The sequence below is a fragment of the Rhipicephalus microplus genome, chromosome X (assembly GCF_043290135.1).
Source record: "Rhipicephalus microplus isolate Deutch F79 chromosome X, USDA_Rmic, whole genome shotgun sequence".
In the NCBI taxonomy this organism is placed as follows: Eukaryota; Metazoa; Arthropoda; class Arachnida; order Ixodida; family Ixodidae; genus Rhipicephalus; species Rhipicephalus microplus.
This window is the reverse complement of record NC_134710.1, coordinates 440,760,128-440,767,902: the sequence shown is the minus strand read 5'-3', so window position 1 is coordinate 440,767,902 and position 7,775 is coordinate 440,760,128. Positions and strand designations below refer to the sequence as shown.

General features: G+C 46.3%; 2 non-coding genes across 2 annotated transcripts; both read left to right on the top strand.

Annotated features, from left to right (window-relative positions):
* Window positions 1-4,070: 4,070 nt before the first annotated feature.
* TRNAT-CGU (transfer RNA threonine (anticodon CGU)) lies at window positions 4,071-4,143 on the top strand. The gene has a single exon. It is a non-coding gene; the product is annotated as a tRNA-Thr (tRNA).
* A 383-nt stretch (window positions 4,144-4,526) lies between these two features.
* Window positions 4,527-4,599, top strand: TRNAT-CGU (transfer RNA threonine (anticodon CGU)). Its single transcript has one exon. It is a non-coding gene; the product is annotated as a tRNA-Thr (tRNA).
* Window positions 4,600-7,775: the final 3,176 nt, after the last annotated feature.

The following is a 7,775-nucleotide window of genomic DNA, read 5'->3' as shown; positions in this document are numbered from 1 at the left end:
CTGCCCAAGTATATATTGTGCGGTTCTAACAAATAAATCTTGTAAGTCAGTGCCGCTGTGTGTGTCCTTCTTTCTCTTGTCCCTCGTTATTGGCGCTGTTTTTTATGTGGAAGGTATGTGAGTGGTGCATACATGATAATCATGAGATGCGTGTCATGCGAGAACATTACTACATGCCAAAGTCAAGACGCCGATACATTCCGACGTGACGCTGCGCGCGTGCCCGCCGGCGTTCATTTCGTCGGATCACGCCGGCGTTTCCACGCCAGGCGCCGGTCCTGCCATATACTTGCAGGCGCGCTCGGCGTTCCTTTGTTTTGACGCATGCGCTTTTCAGTGCGTCTGGCGTTTCTCCGTCACGAAAAGAAGTAGACGCAGTGCTGTCTGGGTAATGCATAGCCGGTTGCCATCGGGCAAAGCCGACGAACGCTGGTCGCGCCTGGCGTCAGACTATGTGTGCTCGTGTTTTGCTAATGTAGCGTCACTGCGCCCAGCGTGAGTGCGCGTCAACGCTACATTAGAGTATATTGTGCCTTTCATGATGCACTCGTGGCCATTTTGCTCGCTCCACATATACGAAAATTGGTGTCAAGTGACGTGAGTATATGGCAAAATATATGTCTGGTGCAAACTTGATAATCCTGACACGGGTGTCATGTAGGAACATGACAACATACCGCGCTCATAGCTTGCTCGCGGCCGTTTACCTAGCTCCACATATAGTAAATTTGGTATCACGTGATGACGAAGGTAAACGACACATGGAAACATGAAAAACATGACACGAAAGTCATGGACGGCATCATTTACCTCCACCTCGTAACGTTGTGCTGATTTTAAAGTAACATATCAACATTTCTCATTCGTGCTTCGCATATCATCAATTCCCACGGTACGTGGGATCTGCCAATTTCTTTTTATGACTTTAGATACACAGCTAGTGAGGTTGGCTGGTCGAAATGAGTCAAGCGAAAGCGGTGATCTACCGGCCTTTAGCAGTGGGATGATTCTCGTGACTTTCCAACACATTGGAACGTACGTCTTTGCCCACATGTCGTTATATAATCCGAGAACTCGCATGCCATTGGGGCCTGGATTTTTTAGAACACTGTACGACACGTTGTGGGGACCTGTTGCCGTTCTTACGCAGGTTAGTGATAGAGCAGTACGAAACTCTTGTAGAGAATACGTGTTATCTAGTTGAGCATGTAATAAAGCGTATGCATCTTGTATTTCCTGCTCTACATAGTTAGGCAGTGCAGAAGTGTTGTGAACCAATTGCCCAGTTGCAGTCAGTATGGCGCAAAACATATGAGCAACATCCAGTTCGTATAATCCAAGAGATACAGTCAATGCTCTGAATGGGTTTCGTTGGGATACTGGGTGACTTAAAGCAGTGATTGTTTGCCTGATTTTCGGAAGTAGAGTTAATGGAGTCAGTGAATTGCAGAAATCACGGTATTTTTTCCGACCTAACATTTGCATGTCTCGGTGAGATTGAACGTGTGTGACCTGACTCTTCTTGTAATATTCTAGCCTCCCAGTGTGGCGATAATGACGTAGCCTAGCAGACCAGCCTCGCAGTGAAATCACCATTTCAGAAAGTCACATGAGGTAAAGTTTAGAGTTTATATTGTTATTTCCTACCAATGATTTTGGATACTCTCAGTTGCAAAAGCCCACTTCGGAGTCGACACCAACTCGTATCCGCTCCAAAGGTGAAGCTGGCGTAGCGTTGCGACTGAGCCGCCACCGGCACTGCCGTCTGAGTCCAGAGCTCAATTGAACTGTTGTTGTGTAGTATGCAGTTTGTCCTCCACAATCCCACTTTAATCATTTGCCAAATCTGGCATAACGTATTGCGTATTTTATCATAACCGTAATTAATAGAGTAACGTAGACCATATGAGGTTTCCGAACATGTACCTAAACGTAAATTCATGGGCCTTTTGGCATTTTGCCTCCATCAAAATTCAGCCATCATCTGGAAGAAATGAACGAATCCATGTCTTTGGGTTTAACAGGGCTATACAATATTTGATGAGGTACCCTGGCGAGTTCTACTCAGGTTATGCTTGTGTACGGCTGGTAAAAGTAGGGACAATATACGCGCAACATCTCCATTTCATTTCAACCTGAACACAAGTTAACCATGCTTCAGTAAATGAATAGTATAGTCGATTTCCAACAGTTGCATTGAAGCATCTCGCTAAAGACCGCAGGGCAATATTTCAATGTACCTGTATCTTTTTCTATGTCTGGCTTCCTGCGTCTGAATGCTCTGGTAGTTTCTTTAATGAGGTGTTGCCATAAAATTTGTGGCTTGCGTGTTTTTCGTTGAACACGTTTTTTACCCTTCTAGGAAGGATGATGTGCGTTTCAGGACTCACGTATTTTCGCTAAAAATTTTGAAATCTCCTTATATATACGAATTACTATTTCCAGCTTCCGCCTCTCGGCGCCAAGATGGACACTGACATTACTGCGTTGAAAGCTAGAGCACGTGGGCTTACATAGCTGGGACACCCAGTGGTGCAGCCTCTGCTCTTACACACACACACACACACACACACACACACACAAACACACACACACACACACACACACACACACACACACACACACACACACACACACACACACACACACACACACACACACACACACACACACACACACACATATATATATATATATATATATATATATATATATATATATATATATATATATATATATTGAAATACCACGGGTTCAGCTGACGCTTTATTCAAGCAACAGCGAAAATGGCGCCGATGATGAAGAGGAACGGGCGCAGACTGATGATGGTTATTGACAGATGAGGATGACGTCCAATGAATTCTTACACTAATTTCCCCCGTCGACGGAAGCGGCCAGCCTGGCCGCGAATTACGCTGGGGAACGCATACGATAGGGCTTGAGACGCAAAACGTGAACAATCTCTGTCCCGTGGCAGCGTTGGTCAGTGGGGACATGAACAAGTGTGATAAGGTAGTTCACCGGTGAGGTCTGTTCGATAACTTTGTAGGGGCCAAGATAGCGTGACTCAAGCTTCTCGTATAAGCCAGGCGTTCGCGCAGGAGTCCACAGAAGCACATCGTCGCCAGGGCGGTAGAGAACGACACGGTGAGTGGCATCGTAACAATGTTTGCGATCTTCTTGGCTAGCTTCGGTGTTTACACGGGCAAGACGACGGCATCGAGCTCCAGGAGGTGGCTTTGGATGGAGAGAGGTCGAAGAGATCGGGAAGCACCTTCCATTACTTGAAATACCACGGGTTCAGCTGACGCTTTATTCAAGCAACAGCGAAAATGGTGCCGATGATGAAGAGGAACGGGTGAAGACTGATGATGGTTATTGACTGATGAGGATGACGTCCAGTGAATTCTTACAATATATATGTATATATATATATATATATATATATATATATATATATATATATATATATATATATATATATATATAGGCAGGCATGGTGGTTGAGTGGCCGTAGCGTTGCATATAGTCTAGTAGATCCTCCGTGAGCGGTCACAACGTGGTTTATTTCGACGTTTCGGCCTAGAGTCCGGCCTTCATCAGGAATGAAGGCCGGACTCTAGGATGAAGGCCAGGATGAAGGCCGGACTCTAGGCCGAAACGTCGAAATAAACCACGTTGTGACCGCTCACGGAGGATCTACTAGACTATATATATATATATATATATATATATATATATATATATATATATATATATATATATATATATATATATATATATATATATATATATAGTTAAAAACACGGAAAAACGAGCCCTTAGGTATACACTTCTTTCCCTTATTTCATTGAACGAGGGTCTCGTACTGGCAGACTTGGTGTGTTTAGGTTGTATAAGAGGGACAATTAATCAGCTGCCCGCTCATAATAAGTTCACGTGCTACGTGACGCCAAACATGCGCATAAGAGTGTTTTCACACTCGTTGTTTGGCTTATAGATGGCGCTGACTGTCGCTCCTACTTCTAAATTCACAGATAAACCCAAAAAAAGTGGATGGAGGGAGTGCCGCTGTAATAGCTCAGTGGTTAGAGCATCGAACGCGTAATTCGAAGGTCGTAGGTTCGATTCCTGCTTACAGTTGGTAATTTTTTCATCCACTTTTCTTTCTTCTTATTTACATTCCATTAATGTTAATAACTTCCCCTGTACATTCCTTGGCATTACTGTCTGTTATATCTCATTATTATTGTGTTAAAAACACGGAAAAACGAGCCCTTAGGTATACACTTCTTTCCCTTATTTCATTGAACGAGGGTCTCGTACTGGCAGACTTGGTGTGTTTAGGTTGTATAAGAGGGACAATTAATCAGCTGCCCGCTCATAATAAGTTCACGTGCTACGTGACGCCAAACATGCGCATAAGAGTGTTTTCACACTCGTTGTTTGGCTTATAGATGGCGCTGACTGTCGCTCCTACTTCTAAATTCACAGATAAACCCAAAAAAGTGGATGGAGGGAGTGCCGCTGTAATAGCTCAGTGGTTAGAGCATCGAACGCGTAATTCGAAGGTCGTAGGTTCGATTCCTGCTTACAGTTGGTAATTTTTTCATCCACTTTTCTTTCTTCTTATTTACATTCCATTAATGTTAATAACTTCCCCTGTACATTCCTTGGCATTACTGTCTGTTATATCTCATTATTATTGTGTTAAAAACACGGAAAAACGAGCCCTTAGGTATACACTTCTTTCCCTTATATATATATATATATATATATATATATATATATATGAACGTGTTTGATGCTATAACCACTGAGCTATCACACAGCGGCCTCCCTTAACCCACTTTTTTGGTTTATGTGTGAATTTAAACGTGGGAGTGACATTCAGTGCAATCTGTAGCCAAGCGGCGAGTGTGGAACACCATTTCATGAGCCTGTGTGGCGTCACGTAGCACGTGAACTTATTACCGGCGGGCAGCTGACCAATAGTCCCTCGTATACAACCTAATGACACAGTCTGCCAGTACGAGACCCTCGTTAATGAATAAGGGAAAGAGGTGTATACCTAAGGGCTCGTTTTCCGTGTTTTGACACAATGCTAATGAGATCTAGAAGACAATAATTATTAATGCCAAGGAATGTATAGGGGAAGTTATTAAAACAAATGTAATGTAAATAAGAAGAAAGAAAAGTGGGTGACAAATAACCTCCCCTATACATTCAAATTTATATATATATATATATATATATATATATATATATATATATATATATATATATATATATATATTTATATATGAGATCTAACAGACAGTAATGCCAAGGAATGTACAGGGGAAGTTATTAGAACCAATAGAATGTAAATAAGAAGACAGAAGAAAGAAAAGTGGATGAAAAAATAACCAGCCGTGAGCAGGAATTGAACCTACGACCTTCGAATAACGCGTTCGATGCTCGAACGCGTGCAGATCATTACAGATTCGTTTTTCAATAACCATGCTAGTTTTAAGTTTGATAGAATGACTGCCGCTTGAGATATACTAGTCAATTATTAGGGACTTTGATAAACTTTCTGCAGCGGTTGCGTCTTCAAACATGAAGCGTTGTTTTGAGAAGCCTGGCGCTCTGCCGCTTGACACCTGCTAGAAGTGTCACCGGCGGTTCGGTCTTGTGCGGGAGACAACCGGGTGGCGTGCGCTTGCTTTGAGGGACTGTTCCCTGTCCAATGAGGCAGGATCCACTTGTGTATTGCTTCTGTTCGGATGGTATGCAGTTGAGCGAAGCTTGTTTCGGATATGCGCTGAGCTGTCGAATGCCCGAGGTTTGACTTTGTTGTTGGTCCAGGGAACACAGCAGCCGATCGGAAGATAGAAAACAGAACTCGGGGAATTGAAAACTTATTGTAGCGCCACGCTAGATTTGGCTAGCTGGCCGCGCCGAAGAAGAAGCAAGGCGCGTGGCTTGTGATGCGCCAGCCACGAGGAATGGCTGAAAGGCCTTGGTCCTGGCCTGGTTGGACGCTGCAGAGGCGACTCCGCCTACGCCTGCGTCTCAAATAAAAGATGTGACGTCGGCACGGGCTCGTAACCATCGTCTTGTCTCTCCTTCCTCTACATATGGTGACCACGGACCAACGGACAAGCGACTGGCGTGGGACTTTGGCCACTGAGCTTTGTGGCAATTCCCCAGCCAGGTCAATTTGTACAGCCGCACTTTGACCCACCTCTACCACCATTCCACACCTCCAACGTCGAGTCAAGGTTCCAAGAGTTTGAGGCTGCCTTGGAGCTCAACAGCATCTGGCTCCAACAACTCATGTTTGAGGTCCTCCAGTATGTTCTTCATCCTGACATCAAGCGATGCCTCACCTATTTTTCTTGGAGCTCCCTCCCATATGACGGGCTACGTGACACCGCCCTATGGTTTTGCGGCGCTAAACACCACCTCCGAAAAGGTACGGACCAAACACAAGGCGCTTCTCCACCAAACGCAATCCAGCCTTCTTCGCAGTGAAAAGTTCCTAAAAGCGACAGCATGACGTCCACTACGCCTCCTGCACCATGGTCCGTCCAGACTACTGCCATGCCAACAACGGCCGGCTTCACAAGTGACGGAGTTCACCCTGTCGCTTCAAGTGGTCCACCCACCAAAAGGCCCGTCACCCCAGTGTCTCCGCTTCCTGTTTCTCAGATGTTGGTTCTGCTACCAGGGCCACTTCCACTTCTTTCCTTGGCAGATTCGACACCGGTTACTACTTCGGACACCGTTAGATTCTTAGCACAATCTTCTCCTGCCGCACAGGCTCCCGAATCGCCAATGACAGATGAGGCAGCTAAGGCGCCTGGTGGCTTCTCAGACACAACTGCCGAGCCCCCCACTAGGACGGTGACGACGCGTACAACACACTGGGCCGTCAAGGCTTGGAACCACCAGCGCATGCTACAACATACACGCAAGCAGTCAATGATCATGCTCCCCTGCCCGCGTGCTGCACGTCACCAGACTTTCAACTGAATACCTCAACCACTGGTTCAAATTTCAGTCTTACCGCGGGGTCTGCACGTCTTCTGCGTGATATCCTCCTGGACGAGGTCAAGGCTGGCTAGTGACCAGGCCCCAGAAATGCAAGCATCCCGGCTCCTAAAGCGCCAACACCCAGTCATGACCTCGCACGTCACCGAGTTGTGACTTAAACACGGCGACGTCATCGCACCCAGAGTCAAACGCACGGGCAGATTTCCACCCACCCTAGCAAGTTACCCGAGGGTGCAGAGATCCGCCGCAAATAGGCGGAAGTACAGAGACGGCACACTCTGGCACGTCGTGAAATGTTGAAGACAGGCTGGTAGCAGTGCTCAACACATCAGCAGTCGGTATTGCGCAGATGACGTTTTGCCCAATGTCAGCAACATGAACGCCACATTTCAAGCGCTGCCTCGCTATTTTAGGTGCAGCCCGCAACCTTCGGTACGCGTCGTCAGAACATTATAACGCCACGGTGCAGCAATAGCCGGCCTGTGTCCACACGCTTGCAGCATGGATGCTACGCAACGCGCCATTTGGCATCAGTTCTTCGCCGAAAGACGAGCCTGCGTCGCAAGTCTGCGACTTGCACTACCCGCCCATACGAACGACCGCCCTTGCTTCCAGCAGACTCCATCCCTCGCAACCCTCGCCCACTGCGATTCTCCCAGAGTCGCCCACAGGAGACTGACTGCTTACCGACGGCCACTCCACGTTGACAACCTGCACTTCCCTACAGACACCTT